The 16966-nt window shown below is 42.8% G+C and overlaps 1 protein-coding gene across 2 annotated transcripts in view; it reads right to left on the reverse strand.

Annotated features, from left to right (window-relative positions):
- The window catches only part of ASB5 (ankyrin repeat and SOCS box containing 5), a gene marked incomplete at its 5' end in the record, with an annotated part of 94799 nt that overhangs the window by 62805 nt on the left and 15028 nt on the right, over positions 1-16966 (reverse strand). The gene's annotated exons all lie outside the window — the stretch shown is intronic.

Raw genomic sequence — 16966 nt, forward strand, 5'->3', positions numbered from 1 at the left:
CTCATCATTTCTGGTTTCTGGCTAATTTTCCCTTGAGTCTGTCACAGTGTCAGCCACTGTGACTAATCTGATCAACAGAGGTTGATCACCATCTGGTTTCAGCTTGACCCAACCGGCAGTGAACCAGACCCAGGTTTCAGTTCTTACGAAAACAAACAGCAGCTGTGCACGTGCACGGCTCACACAGACACAGTGCTGAGAAAATGATTCCCTATACCCCCCAAAAACTACTGTACACTTTCATTTAGATGAAGTTCACACAAAGGCAGATTTGAACCACTGTTTGTAGGGACACATACTTAGGTGGCAAAAGTACGACGAAGAATAGCTAGGCAGTGTTTTACCAGGTTAGTAGTTATCTTGGAGGGGCAGGAGGTGTGACAAGGGAGGTGCACATGGCAGGGGGCAACATCCTATTTCTTGAACCTGAGTTACCACTTTATAATTGGTTACGATATATATTTGTTTTGTGCATTTTTCAATATTGTTGAATTTCACAAATTTTAAAAAGGGAGTAAGTCGGGCTTCCCTGGTGGTGCAGTGGTTGAGAGTCCGCCTGCCGATGCAGGGGACACGGGTTCGTGCCCCGGTCCGGGAAGATCCCACATGTCGCGGAGCGGCTGGGCCCGTGAGCCATGGCCGCTGAGCCTGCGCGTCCGGAGCCTGTGCTCCGCAGAGGGAGAGGCCACAGCAGTGAGAGGCCCGCAAACGGCAAAAAAAAAAAAAAAAAAAGGGAGTAAGTCCTTTAGCATGTTAATGGGTAAAGGAGTTGGAATCTAAAATCAAAATCATTTGCTCTTCTGGGTTACCAGTTCAAAGTAAAAAAAAAAAAAAAAAATCTCAAGCTAAACTAAGATCCCAACATGATGCTACTAACTTCTTATTCTGCTCAGTCCAAGGAGTTCTCAGGAACTGGGCAGAGGTGGAGTACCTGCAACCTCTGCAGCCTAGATTCTCACTTGAGTGACTGTCAGGGCATCAGAAGTCCTACCAGCTCAATGCCAGGTCCTGGATGTTCCTCACTTATCAGAACGCTCAAAGAGATACTAGGTCATAAAGGATTGTCAACAGCCCTAGCCCCATACCAAACGCAGAAAATAAACCAATTCCCAGGTCCTGGCAGTTATCCCAGGAAAAATTACGTTCCTAGAACCCAGTATTAATATTGCCAAAACCATGGCAGAAACTCAATAGTATCTGAGCGTACGAGAGTAGAGAAGGAAAAAAAAAAAAAAGAAAAATCTGGGTTTTATCTTCACCAGATTGCCTGTCAAAGGATGCAACCTGTACATCTATGCTGTGAACTTAAAGAGAAGACATGTGTCAGCAAGAGCTGAGTTCGTGTACTGTGGAATTATTACGTCTGGAAGGAAAAGCCCACCCATATACACTCTTCTTTCTCAGAGTGACATTTGTGACACTGAAATCTTTTTGCAGAGATTCAGAGTTTGCAGCGGAGACGGTTCCAGTTGCGGGATCTTGTTTGCGGTACTTTTCTGTCCACCCAGTGAAACATCGTCCTTTCCATTTTCCCTTGAGCCTCACACGTGGGCACTCTGGGCTGTGTGTGTGAGCCCCCCAGGGGGCTGGTCCTAACAGTTTCTTGTGAGCAGACACTTTTAGTCTTGTGCCACCGAGGCTGCTGCCACTGTCTTTTCTTGTGGAATTGCTTAGGTTTAAGAGACTTGTACCTCAGACAAAGTGTCCAGCAAGTCCTCCACATTTGCTCCAACTGGAAAATCACCCTCAACAAACTGCTGAACTGAAAGCTACTTTGGGGATTTTTAATGCCTGTTTCCTGAGAGGCCTGGGGAGGCCTTTATGAATTTCTCCAGGTGCTTTCTTTGCTCCACTGTGAATTCTAGAACCCCAAGCATGTTTCTTCAGTCTGGGGGCACAGGTTGGATCAGCGGCTTGGTTCTAGTCTTCATGCTACTCTGTTCCTCTGAAGTTTATCTATTGAATCTTTGAGTATTTTTATATTTAATCCCATGGATAAGCCACATGAATTCAAGGTTATTGTTCCTTGGACCAGCTTGCACCTAAATGTAGATCGGGGCATCTCAATTTTAATTCTAAAACGTTTCTAGTGTTTTGTGGGAGCACAGCAATCAGCTATCCTACCTTCTGAAAGCAGCAGATACATTCTGTCTTCTAGTACCTACAAGGTCTCTTTCCAGAAAGACCTGTTTCTCTATAATGAATGCTCCTTCCGGCTCGTGTCGCACTATCATCGCTGAGGTCCCACACTCTGCAAATGTTTGCCGGGTGTACCTCGGGGGCAAGCTGTAGTGACCTGTACCCCGAGACTGCACCTGTGCTGATGTCCTTGTGCCTTCGTTTCAGAAAGACGCTGACCGGCTGCTGTTTGCTCAGGGCCTCCCCTACTTGCAGTTCTAGCTTTATTAGGAGAAGCCCCTCACCCGTGAGCAGAATAGAGAGGTCACAGCTGCACACCCCCAGCGGGGGCAACGTCCACACGGCCAGAGTAACTTAGTCGGAGCAGTGAGAAGCTGAGTGCACCACTGTGGGCAGCTGACCAGTCTAAGAAAAGCTCCTGAAGGCCACCCCAGCATGGCTGCTTTATGTCTTTTGTGGACCCTAGGCACCATGCCTTCAGGGACCACTTCTCTGAAATTAAAAAAAATTATTACAAATTTATCAAAAATTATGTTTTATGACTGCATTGGTATAAAGACGAATCCAAACTGGATTAGATCTCTTTCTGTTCTTCAGATTTGAAAAGAAATGAAAGCACTTTCAGGGGCCCCTGAAAGGATCGTGGCTTTAGGCGCCATGCTTACTGTGTCTACAGGGTGAGTTGTCCCTGACATCAGGCCAACATGCCCTGCCCCACAGGAAGTCCAAGCCCCAAGCCCAGGCTGTGACAACTCCGTGTTGGGTTTTGTTCCTTCTCACTTATTTCTCAGGGATCCCAGCCAATGTAACAAAATGACGAAGGCTTGAGGGCGTCCAGTAAATAACACCTTTTATCCCTCCTCAAGGAACAAGACAAATAGTTAGGAAGATGGGGGGCAATGTATCACCTTTATTACCCAGAGAGGCTAGGTTGAAACATACCATCCATTTACTCTAGGAATTAGGAACATTTATCCACCCAACTGCTGGCAATCCTGGATGGAATTAGACCGCTCTGCAAGGCAGGGAAGAGTGTGCCCCGGACGGGGCAGCAGAGATGCCTCCTCCTGGGAAGAAGCTAGCTCCCAAGAGGTAGAACATGGAATGCTGGGGAGCGTGCCCAGATTTTTCTCCCTAACACTTAGCAATCAGAGTAGTCTCTCAGTGCAGGGGAGGGAAAGGGGGGAGAGAGATCACCTGAGTGTCTCTACCTAGGAAAAGGCATCAGGAGTTCAGAAGAAGTATTCCCCTCCAAAGAGTCCCTGTTAAGCTTTAAGCATGTTTAGAATCTCTCAAAGCACTGGAAGAATAGGAGAGGAATTACACTCAAAGTTATTTTGACTTTTTAAGCATGATCCGCACGCAGAAGAATGAGGGAATGAAGGTAAAGCTCTATGTCACTCACTCAATAAATCAATAATATTTATTAAAATGGTTACGCCTACGTCCTTTGAAATAAAGGCTGTTCAGAATACCTGAAGCATTTTTTTTTCAATACACGTAATAGAGGAATAGGCGTTGATTCTTGGAGTTTAACAAACAATTGCAATATCCATAAAAAGTAGGAAAGTGATTCTTTGCACTTGAGTTTCTGTTGCTGGGTTGAGTAGCACTAAAAGTAAACAAACAAACAAGGCAGAGAAAAGAAAAGTCTTTGATAAAATTATCTTTTTATTATTATAGAAAGATCCGGGTCTAACTCCATCAAATCTCTGTGATATCCATTGTTCAATAAAAATATATTCACTGAGGGCCTCTACATGTTATCTGGGCATATGGTGGTAAACAAGACAGTCTTTGTCCGCGTGGAGGCTGCATTCTTCTCTTAAAACAGGTTCCTGGGCTTGAACATTAAAGAGAAATTACACCCAAATTTTGATCCATAGGTTTCCCAAGGACAAAAAAACCAGTAAATATTATTTGAAGGAAGTTGGGAAGATAAAGAGTAGGCTTTGAATTCTTGAGACTACTGTGACTGGTAAAAATGATACTTGTTGGTCAGTTATGAGTCATAAATATAATTATCAATTGCTGATCCATTTTTCTCTTTCACTTCTGCATGTAGACATAAAAATACATCATAAATCGCCAGCACAGAATTACCATAATCAGGTCACAGTCAAAAGGGGGCAGCTTTATTCAACAGCAGTTTAATTGGAATAAATATCCTACAATATCCCCTTTTAGAAACTTTTTAATACATGGAGTCTTGAGGCTTTTTGCTTCCTCAGTTTTATCTCACGATAATCCACTTTATCAATTATGTCTGGCTAGGTCAAAATGCACTCAGCCTTAGTGGAGTGTAGCTTTGTTTCATCAATAAACTCCTGGCGAAGTTTCCTAATCAGATTTATGTTTTACGCCTTGTATAACTGTGTGAGGTGACCTTGTAAGGCAATTATCATTTAAGTTTTCTTCAGCCAGGTATGCTTTCCAGTAACCACATGCCTATATCTCAAGCTCTGCTTTTAACCCATTTCTTTCTTCTTTCTCAACCTTGTACCTGAATAACTCATTAGTTGGGAAAGCTCAATCATTAATTTGCTTACTGCTATTGATATTATAATTAATGGCAACAATATTGTGCTTTTCTAGTAAGTTACTGTAGTAATTATTATACATTCAATCATCGCTTTAAAGTTGCTTTGATACATTATTAGTGCTAATCACTGCTACAATGTCCCTGAAATACATACAACTCTCAGTACACGTGAACACACATGTGTTCACACACACACACACACAGTTGGTTGATAACTTGGAAAAGATACTTGCCACAAATTCCTTAAACTCAACTCAACACATCTAAAGAAATAATGCCACAAATTATATTTTCTGACAATCCAAACGATAAAAATATTTGTTACAGATTTGAGATAAAATTAGGAATTCGTGGAGTAACTTTGTAAAAGGATTGCTAAAGCAGGTCTTATTTTTCCTCGGTCGGAGCGATTCTCAAATACGAATGGGTTTTCTTAAGTTCTTTATTTCCATGGGGGTTTTGGTGTCGGCGCTGGGCAATGCCCGGTAACACCACTTGTGTCTCACAATGGCTTCTCGTGAATACTGTCATGAGATGTGCCCAGACCTGCCATACATATTAAGACCTGACCAGAAATAAAAATACAGTTTCATCACTGAAGTCAAAACTGTGTTAACTGCTGTGAACAGATGAGATTCCAGAGGCCTCTGGCCAATGTCTGCAAGACAAGGGTTGATGTGGAATCCACGCAGCCTCTGGACCGGGGCAGGACCACATGACTCGCTCTGACAGGCGACGTGGGAGCGGATACATGTCACTTCCGGGACGAGGCGCACAGTCGGCCACTTGCCCTCCTTCTTGCCTCAGCAAATACGAAGCCAGGAGACCAAGCCTCACTTGGCCTGGGAACCTGAGTGAGGGCAGCATGTGTCCCCAGCAGGACTCAGAGAGGGGGCAGGAGGCCCTCTGGGCTTTGGGTCACCGAGGTTAACATGTTACTGCGGCACGATGGAGCCTGTCTTACTGATCATCTCAGCTAGGCAATCGCGAAGCTTCCACAGCAGAAAACGTGGGATGAGGATTTATATCCATTCATTCAGTAAAACTTATCGAGTGTCTACTATGTGCCAGCACCATGTTAGATTTCGGGGAAACAAGTGTGAGCAAAACAGTTTTCCCTTTTGTCATGGAGCTTATATTCTTGTGGAGAACCTGAATACTAATGACTTAAAAAATAAATAGGCCAATGGGTGCAATGTAGGAAACAAAGGGCGGTGCTGTGACAAAGAGTAACGCCGGTGACCTACAGCCAGGGAAGCCAGGGCACGCCTTTTAGAGAAGATTAAGCAGAGTCCAGAAAAATGAGTGTGCCAGCCACATGAGATGGTGCCAGGCACCGAAGAGGAGGCTCAGGGGCCTGTGGCAGTCCAGGATTCTGGCTTCCCAGGACCTGACGGAGGGCCGCTGTGCCTGAGGCTGGGCATGAGATGGTGCTGACACAGGGGGCGTGACCGCTGTTTTAGGGCCACGGAGAGTGGCCGATGTCATGTGCCACCCAGATTCCCCTTCAGGACGGAAGCGTTTCTTCTCCCAGCTGCTGGCGGTGCCGCCCGCTGACTGCCCTTGGCTGTCAGTCCTCTGAGGAGTTGCCCGTGATGCTCTCTACAAACCCGCCTGCGTGCTGGGCTCTTAAACAGCACAGAAGGGTCCTGGGAGCAGCCGCCTGATCTGACCTCAGACCTTCTACCACGATCTAGAAGGAACTGCTGCTACCAGTGACCACCCAAACGACACTGCCTCTGCTGTGATTCTACAGGCTGCTTCACTCACCCCCAAAGCCACACACCCGTGTCTGCAAACATGGATGTCAGTCATCATTGCCTCCGATTCATCTAGGAGTCACCAAAAAAATTACCGAAGAATTGCAGACGCTTGACTTAGAATGTTCCTTATGAAGAGTGATTATCTGAGAATCTGCACGAATGTCTTCAGGAATGGATCAGCTGTTAGCCTGCTTTTTGGCAAAGTCAGAAAAAGCCTTTCTCTCAGTGGAACTATAATTGATTATCTGAGTTCACTGGAAAGGGGTGCCGCTTGAGAGATTTATTTAGAGTGTCTCAGATCTCATCACTGGACTGAGAGTCTAATGAAATGCTTCTTTTATAATTCCACAGGGTCTTCAAATAATTTACTCCTAGATGAATCGGAGGCAGGGAGCGCACGCGTGGGCACCGCCCTCAGGAGGCAAAAAGCTCAGGATGCTGGTGTTCGGATTTTCTGTTCTCTTTGCTTCTAGAGTTCATCGCTCTGCATAGGAATTTTCAGAAGTGGGAGGACTGGCATTGGTTGTTTGCTAGTATCTTCCAAAGCAGAGTTTTGGAAACTATGTATTACAGTCTCTGGTAGGAGGCTCTATTTGAATCCTTTTAATAGTAACAGCGAATTTGCCTGCTACTGTTCAACTTTTTTTTTTTTAACAGATTCTCTTGTTACCAAACATTGTTGTTTTAGGCAGCAATAAAGCAGATAATGAACACGTTTTCATTAAAGCAAGTCTTCTAAAGAGACAAAATCTCCCTGGCATAACAACAATCAGATATTAAAAGAAAACACAATGGGAACATTAAGCCAGTGTTTCATGATGCATAAAAGACTCCTACTCTTTGCCACGGTTGGCTTAACCAAAGAATTCTATTTTGTTTTAAATAGTCTAATATACTATTATATTTAAGAATAAAAACACTACTAACATATATATATATAAATATTGGATTTGGAGATTTTATATATATATAATGCTATCATTTCAAATAACTTTGAAATAGATTACCTTATTAATTCTCATAATGCATTGACTGAACAAAAGCATTGTGTAGGTCGAATATATACTTCATATAAAAATGTCAATTTAGCCTGAGAAAATCAGGGACGCTTTATTCCCCCAGTGGGAATAAAGCTTCAGTGATCTCCCTGATCAGCTTCCTTGTTCTCCGTTGCTATGCTGACTTTCCTAGACCCCTTCTGTTCCCTCCTTCTTACTATCTATAACCACAAATATGGGCAGCATTCAAATCATTTTCCATGAAACTCTTAGGTTTCAAGAATCTCAGGAGTAAATATGGTGAGGTGCCACCTGACCACACATGCCGGTGGTGTTCATGAGCTTTAGTGCTTAGAAAGCTAGGGCCCTTGCAATGAGTCTGATTGGGAGAGAAGTCTGCAGGACACATCCTCAGAGATTTGAATCAGTGGGTCCAGAAAGCTTTATCTAAACAAATCTCTCAGATAATTATTTTGCAGCCAATGGATGAAGCAACATTTGGGAACCATTGTTCCTGACTACCTTGGCTCTGATACTTCACATTGTAAGGCATAAGAGTATCTGGTCTAGCACTTGGAGTGGATCTATAATATATTTCATAGAGAATTAATGCAGCATTTAACTACATTATGAGTGCAGTTACTATTTAAAACCCAGAGGTGATGAATGAGATGAATACAGTTGATAATAAAATAGCAAGATTGCATATATCATAATTGCATCAGCTGTACTTAAGTCACTAAAAATTAAACCCTTTTTCTTTTCTGAGTCAACAGATCATGACAAGAATCACGAGCGTTATCACTGTTTGTATTGAATTATTCTCTCAGATAATACTTAGTATGACTTGTGTCAAAGATACCATTTTCTTCCCAATTAATTTTGTATATAATACTGCCCCACTCCACCCTGGTCAACTGAAGCAACTACCTCATATTCCAAGTTTTTGTTTTCCTGTAGATAGTGTAAATAGCAGTTTCAAATTTTACATATAAGAATCACTGATTTTGGTGAAGAACGACTCGTTAAAGTCTGTTTGGTACATGATCGACCCAACGGCTGAGAGCCTGGATCTATTGATTGACTTAGAGAGGAGGGCAGGGATGAAATAAAAAAGCTAAGTCTTAGGGACAGACAAGAACAAAAACAAATAATAAACATAAAAGTAGCAGATAGGGCTTCCCTGGTGGTGCAGTGGTTGAGAGTCCGCCTGCCGATGCAGGGGACGCGGGTTCGTGCCCTGGTCCGGGAAGATCCCACGTGCCGCGGAGCGGCTGGGCCTGTGAGCCATGGCCGCTGAGCCTGTGCGTCCAGAGCCTGTGCTCTGCAACGGGAGAGGCCACAACAGTGGGAGGCCCGCATATCGCAAAAAAAAAAAAAAAAAAAAAAAAGTAGCAGATAACATTTATTGAGCACTATTATATCAATTTAGAATATACAGAAATATCTTATGTATTTCAGTATATCCTAAAATTATCAAAATATAGAATATGAAACTCTACTCCAAGCATCTTTTCATGGAATATCTCATTTACTGCTCATGGTACTCCTGTTATGAGCTGAATTGAGTCTCCTCCCAAAATCATAGGTTGAAGCTCTAACCCCTAATGCAACTAACTGTATTTGGAGATACGGCTTATAAGGAAGTAATAAAGGTTATGTGAGGTCTTACTCCAGTAGGACTGGTGTCCTTCTAAGAAGAGGAAGAGACATGAGAGCTCTCTCTCTGCAGGCGCATAGGGAAAAGGCCATGTGAGGACACAGCAAGAAGGTGGCTGTCTACAAGCCAGGAAGAGAGGCCTCCCCAGAAACAAACCCTGACTGACCACATGCTGATCTTGGACTTAAAGCCTCCAAAACTGTGAGAAAATAAATTGCTGTTGTTGAAGCCACCTAGTCTGTAGTATTTTGTTACGGCAGCCCTAGACTAATAGAACCCCTATGAGATAGTACTGTTCATAGCTCCATTTTACAAAGGAAAGGCACAATAACCTGCCCACGGTCAGAAAGCGGACAGCAGAATACTTTTCAGCAGACTGGACGGCTATAAGTCAAAATGAGTTAGAAAATGTGTGAAAAGAAGTGCCATAAGCAAGAATATTTAAAACACAGAGATATGGTGTATAACAACATAGCAAGATTGCTTACACAGTAATTGAATGGCAGGATTAAAAATCCAGGCAGAGAGAAGTAATCTTGTAGAAATGCAAGTGGCCCAGGAAAGGCAGAAATGGGCTTTTATCTGTTATTTGAAGCTAGATGACCTTGGGAGCAATTCAGGAAAATTTTTCTAGCTTGATGCAGAAGAACAAACAAGGGAGTAGGTAAAAGATAAAGTGTGGGGCAACTGTAAGATCCGTATAGCTGTACTAACACAAAATGAGCAAAAAGACTGCATCCCACTGTACTAAGAAGAAAGTCCAAATTCTTTAGCATCAGCTGTATGTGTAGCATAATCTTAGAACTTGTTACGAACCAAGACATTTTTGAAAATGAAATACCATCACAAATTTTCAAGTACAACATGGTTAAACCAGAACAGTTCTGGGCAAATGTGGGTACAGCTTTGCAAAGCTTCTCTTATAATCAGAAAATCAAGCCCAATGAGTACATGTAACACATCAAGGCTATGTGGCTAGAATACCCAACTTTAGAAAAAAGATTTACCAGGAATTATTTCATTAAGAATTAATGTAAATGATCAAGATATATTCTCAGATATCCATCATCTACATGTTTTATTTCAGCAACTCTCTCCCTAAACCTTTAAATAAATTTTCAAAGGTGTTACACACATAAGAAATAATTCTTACCTTAAAAACATTAATTCTAGGCTTGGTAGAAGAATTATAAGTTCACTGTAAGCCTTTGAACCAAAGAGAAGTACAAGTGTCATGTGGGTCCCTCTCTGTACCCATATCTAAGTTCAAAGCCTCAATGAAGATAGACAGTGAAGAAATGTAGTTTGTAGATTTACTGAAGTTTTGCTTTTTCTTTATATTTGTTTGAGGAAAGAAGGAAGACATCTTTCACCACTTTCTTCTAGGGATCTTGGTGTCAGGAATCACTTGGGATCTTTCCCAGGAAGGTTGTCACAAAAACTACCAACTGCTAAATATGATAACTTATAGTGAAACGTGTCTTATACAAATGAGCATCATAAGGGCAGAAAGACACGCAAAGCGTTCATGTACAACTCAAATCCCATATGCTGATTGTCACCCGAACCACAGCTGTCTTTGGGGCGCTGGGTCTTGCCTGCTGATATGGTTAAGTCAGTGCACGTGGCACGATCATTTTCTCAGCGTCTGTTAACAGATCTTATTCCAGGTCACAAGTTCTTTGCTTCCCCACATGCTCCTACAATATCATACACTTATGAACTGATGCATGCAATATGACTCATGATTAAACCACAGAAGCAGAATCTGTGCTTCACGAATTCCAGTTTTAGTAGTACATTCACATCCCTTGAATGGCATTTTTTACTTCCTTCCAATATAAGGATTCATAGAAATGTAAAAGTGCAAAAAATTTGAACATACTCCAGCACCCAGAAGCTAAAATCTAATAAGTTCTCTTGAAACAATTTTTTTTCTTCAGAATGGACCTTTCAAAGTAAGGATGTAAAGAATTCAAATATTTCCTTATTCCTTTTTTGTAAGTTACTAAGATGGAATAATAGAGTTCTACATGGATTTTTAACTTTTTAAGGTATTCTCAGTAGCTTAAAAAAAAAAACTCAGAAAAAAATAGCAGTTTTAGGAATTACTCTGAGTTTTCTAACCTTCTCTGTTACATATATATATTGATTTTAAATTCTTTTCAGCTTTACACACATAAACAAGGAGCATGAAGGTGCTATGGGTTCACACAAAGAATGATGAACGTGGCTGGAATTATGGATTTTGCCTAATTCATTCCTCTTGCTGGGCGATCAGATGAGCTGATGAGGCCGCTGCATCGCTCAGTGATTAAGAAGAAGCAGTGAAAGCATCTCCATCCAATGCCATGGACACGAGAGGAGGCAAAAGACTGTGAAAATCAGGACTGAGCAGGTAATTCAAGGTCAAGAACCCAGGCAAATGAGCTCGCATGAGTTGGCACGACAAGCAGGGCCCAAGGCGGGCACTGGGAGCAGAGTGGCAAAGGCAGGGAACCTGAAGTCCCGGTGGGGTAAGTGCCCGGTGCGGTAGGTCAGAGTGTGTGGGCAGCACGGGCCGGAACACAAGACCGAGTGCACGTGCAGGACTTACGGTAAAACATAGACAACGACAGCAGCTCCCCTTACGAAACAGACTGGGGCTGTTTCCGTATGTTTTGGTAGAAATCCTTTAGGACTTTCTAAATGTGAAAATTCATGACAGGGGAGATAGTCCTTGTGTCGGGGTCCCCTCAGTTTTGGTGATTCTCTAGAAGGACACACAGGACTCAGTGTACAGTCATGCTCACAGCCAAGGTTTATGAGACACTGAAAGGATTACAAAACACGATCAGCTGAGGGCAACTGTGCATGGGAAGCCGTCTGGGGGAAGCAGGCCCAGATGTCCAGGACCCCACCCCTGCCCCGTGGAGTCACACAGGATGTGCTCCATTTTCCTCCAGCTGGGGACCGTGACCACATGTGCAGTGCTGTCCACCAGGGAGGCGTTCGACTCAGTGCCCAGGGTTTCTACATGGGAATCGTCATGAAGTCACCCTCTGCCTAGCATGTACCAGACTCTCAGAAGGAGGGCAGGTGTAGCACGGACCACATTGGTTCTACTGACAGTCTAGGGACAGTGAGCCGCTTTTATCATTTAGGGGAAGTTTTATACCAGTTCAGGGAACCGTTTCCCAGCCAAGTCCCCAGATGCCAGCCAAGGGCCAACCCTGCAAGCAGGTACTTCTAAGGACAGCAGTCTCAGGCCTATTGGGTTAACCCTTCTACAGAGTTCCCATAATTATTTTCCCCGTTTATATCCATCCCAGGTGCAGCTGGCTTTGTTTGCCAGTGGGTATCTAGAAACTTTTCTATACTAAAGAGAATGCAAAGGAGCAAGAAGTAATAAACCTCACCAGGCATGGTCTGAATTTCTGGATCTTACTTTAGAGCTTTGGTGGTCTGCATTCATAATAGCAGGGTACTGGGCCAACTCCATACTAGGACCTGATGCCCCAAAGCTGGCCTGAGGTTGACAGCCCTTTCTCAGGCCCCTTTACCTCGGCTGTGACAAGCTTCCTTGGGATGTGTGTACAGTGACTGCAGTGATACAGATTAGCAGCTGGATTTTCCAGTGGCCAGATGTCTAGCATGTTAGAGATACAGTTGGAACAGTGGGTTTCTGGGTGAGTCTGCGGGGGGCCAGGAAGAGAGAAAATCTGACCAGGCTCTTCAACTAAGAGAATGCCACAGCTTCACTAGCAGCTTCTCACTTTCCTGCAAGGACAGCTGTCTAGATGCTATGAGCAGAGAAGGTGGATGTTAACTGCCGATTCTATCCAAAGTATCCCAATAACTTCTGGATGTCTTTGATTGTCTAGAGAATACGGAAGGACTTCTTGTTTTTCATTTTCCTTGGGAGGGTGACATTTAGCTCCACAGAAACCAAGGGTCTCTGGGATAATTTCCAATTAACCGCTATGCCCTGACCAAGGAGGCTCCATAAACTATTCTGGCCTGTGCATGAGGGGCAGGCAGCTGTGAACCCACGCACTAACCTGTCATGCAGGCTAACAGTCAGCGCACACTGGTGGGCCAAAGACAGTGGACCGAAAGGCTAGGTTCAAAAAGCAAGCCTGAGAAAGGAGGGCCCGAGACAGGAACGAAGACCCAGAGTGCAAAGCCGAGATTCAAAGAGTGACAACAATGGAAGGACAAAAGTATGGAAGAGCGGCTGCTTGGAGGAATGTTCTAGAGGCCGACGATGAACTTTATAAAAGCCCCACAGCCTCCTGAGTGGAAACATTTGCTTCTTTGCTTCATTCCAAGGGCCCTGGGCTGAACGGGTAATTTTCATGTAAGTAACAAGGAAAATAACGGAACATACTCTAACAAAAATGGAAACATATTCTTAAGTTTCCTTAGTGTCATAGGAGTCATGCTTGGAAAAACTTTAACAGACACAAAATGACCTGAAAGCAACAAGTTTTTTTTTTTTTTTGGCAGTATGCGGGCCTCTCACTGTTGTGGCCTCTCCTGTTGCGGAGCACAGGCTCCGGACGCGCAGGCTCAGGGGCCATGGCTCACGGGCCCAGCCGCTCCGCGGGATGTGGGATCTTCCTGGACCGGGGCACGAGCCCGTGTTCCCTGCATTGGCAGGCGGACTCTCAACCACTGCGCCACCAGGGAAGCCCACGAGTTTTGTTTTGTTTTGTTTAAATTACCTAGTCCTTTGTTCCCTCAAATGCCCAGTAAGTGGTTTTCCTTCTGCTTAAGTGTTTTGTTTTTCTGGTTTTCTCTCTTTAAAGAAATGCATAGGAATAGAACTGCTAGAATTATAAGACTGGCATGGTCTATTTAATAGTCATTAACCAAACAAATATCTTGAAAAAAATAGTTTTGAAGCTATCTGTTTGGTTAAATACACATATAATATGTACTCCAAGAAGCTCTATATAGGGTATAAAAGAAGTCATAGATCCATGCAATCAAACCTAGGAGGTAAGGGTGACATAGATGATATAACCATAAAAATTCATTATAACATAAAATTAAGTTATAAATTCTGGTTTATGGAAAGAAGTTTCTGAAAGAGTTCAAAGCAGTGAAATCTAGGTACGTAGAACTTGTCAAGGAATATTTGGCAGAGGCAGGGAAGCCTGAGTTGGAACCTAAAAGATGGGAAGAAAGTGGAGGGGGAGACTAGAAGGGGCGAGTGTTCTAAATGAAGGGAACAAGAGGTAAGGCGTAAGGAATCTGGCAGATGAAGGCCCTGGGAGCTAGGGGAGAAGGTGAGTGTTGCAGAGACAAATGTGGCAACGTGGGCTGGACTTAGAGCTCTGAGGTCTTGAAAATCAGGCAAGAAAAATCAAGGAAGTGGCAGAGACAGCATTTCATAGCAGAAAGGGGGCTGACAATTTTGGAGAGGCAATTCACAGAAGATACTAATGAGCGACAAACATATTTCATCTGTAACCTTACATTCAGAAATGCAAACTGGCAATCGGCTCAGCATAAAAACCAAAAACTCCATGGTTGTTAACCGTGCCTGGGAGTGTAAATGGGCACAACCTTTTGAAGGCTATTTGTCATTTATCACAATTTGAAACACATACAACTTTTGGATCCACGCACTGGGAGAGAAGTCTTTGAACCTCTGTGTTCACGCATGTTTTGCTGGGTACGCCACCGATGCAAAGCCCTGACTTCTCTTTACTCAGGCCGTTTCTCGAGTTGTATTTGCAGTGGGCAACCTTGAGGGAGGTGGTGATGCCTCCTTGCTGACTGCTTGCTATAAAAGGTACGTTCCTCAAGCTTAACACTCCTCAGCAGAAATGCAAATGGTGTGGGCACAGCTGACATCCGGGCCCTGTGTGTCACCCCTGAGGGACTCGGAGGCCAAGAAGAACCAATTCAAACATGATGCTCGTGCTGCTTGCTGTGCCCCAAGTAACAAAGTCCTTAGTCTCTGACCCACGAGTCTCACATCTCCTGGCTTCATCCATGAAACAGTCCTCCATGAAACTGCATCCATGAAATGCCAGTGAATTGGTGCCAGGATTGGAATTTGGGCTGAATGACTTGATACGGATATTTCCCAGAGTCCTTGGAAATACTCTCAGTGTAGTAAAAACCTAGAGGCTCTGGATGAAATTATAGGGAAATTCACAGATGTAACTGCTCCTTCCCTCCATCTGCACTGCCATCGCCTTGATTCACATGCTCATCATCTCACGTCTGAACTACTGCGATAATCTCTCACCTGGTCTACCCGCCAGCAGTCTCATGTTTCCCTAAGAAATTACTTATCTACCTCGAGACCCCATGGTCTTTATATTCAAATGACCTAAAATTCCCAGAGGTTCCAACTGTCTCCTGGATGATGTTCAAACTTATCCCCCTGGCATTCAAGCCTTCTACAATTTGTCCTCAGCCTTCAGATCCAAGTTAGCTTTCACTTGATACCATTTTACCAGTTTGTACTTTAAATATTTGCTATTTGTGTATGACATGTATATTTTTTCTGTGAAAATTCTTCAAAAATATAGTTTATGGATTCAGGGCATCTCAATTCAACTAGAATTTTTTGAGCATCTACTAGGTACAAGGTTCTGTCCTGGACATTGAAAGGGATAGAAAAATGTATGACTCTCCATGATGGACAGTATAATTTATAGTCCCTTTATGAAAAGTAGTTCTAATGGGAGTCCTCAGTGGGTCAGACCCATAACATACTCCACTGCAGCAACTTCCTTGGGTAGCCTGGTGCTTCTGGGGCACTTTACACATCCCGAACACAATAGCATATGTGATTACAATGCTGTCTCTTTAGGTTTATCTGCCTTTTCCACAGCCTAACTGTCCACGTGCACACAGCTTTATTTAAAGTATTCCCTAAGTTACTCCTCTTCCTTCTTCTTGGCTCAGTGTTACAGAAGAATAATTATTTGCAAATAAGAAGATGGAAACTTTACCTTTATCCTGTGGTTCTTCCTACTCTTGGAAAATATAACTAAGCATGTCTTCCCCGGTTGACCACTCCCTATTTATTCAAGTGCTGACAAAGCCCTCCAACTGTTCCTCTCATAACTGCCATCAGGTTCTCAGTAGAAATTATCAAAGAGGAGAAGACATTCAGTCAAAAAGTGCTAAACCTTAACTGAGGTCTACAGTATTATTTTAGATAAATAAGAGCCTCAATTTCCTTCCATGCAATCTTGGCAACTGACAAGCTAGAACTCAGATCGAAGAGCATTAAGAGTAAAAGAAGAATACTTTATGATGCTAAAGACTACCATTCATGATGAAGACATACTATTACTTAACAAATTGTATAAAGCAGAAAGTATAAAGATGAGAGGAGAAACAGACAAAAACACAATAATTTGGAGAATTTAACACATCTCTCTCAATCCAAGAAAACAAAGATAACAAAAAAGTTAGTAAGGATTAAAAAAGACATAGATAACATAATCAATAAGATAGATCTCATAGATATATATCAAGCTCTGTATACCATTAGCAGAAAATATATAACCTTTTCAAGTGCACACTGAATATTCACAAAAGTGACATTTTAGGTCACAAAGAAGACCTCAATAATCCAAAGAGTAGAAACAACATTCTCTGTCTATATGAAATAAAATCAGACATCAATTTAAAACAATCAAAAGGAAAAAGGTCCCTCCTCCTGGAAATGTAGCTCATGCGTGCATGCACACACACGCACACACACACACACAATTAAGCTACCCCTCAGAAGAGAAATACAAAATTTAAACACAACTGATCAAAAATTTTAGGATACAGCTAAAGTGGTTATCATAACAATAAAAATGAAAATATATCAATTAAATATCTAATCCTTAAAGCTAGAAAACCA

This window comes from Mesoplodon mirus (genome assembly GCF_964341445.2).
Source record: "Mesoplodon mirus genome assembly, chromosome: 20".
Lineage (NCBI taxonomy): Eukaryota > Metazoa > Chordata > Mammalia > Artiodactyla > Ziphiidae > Mesoplodon > Mesoplodon mirus.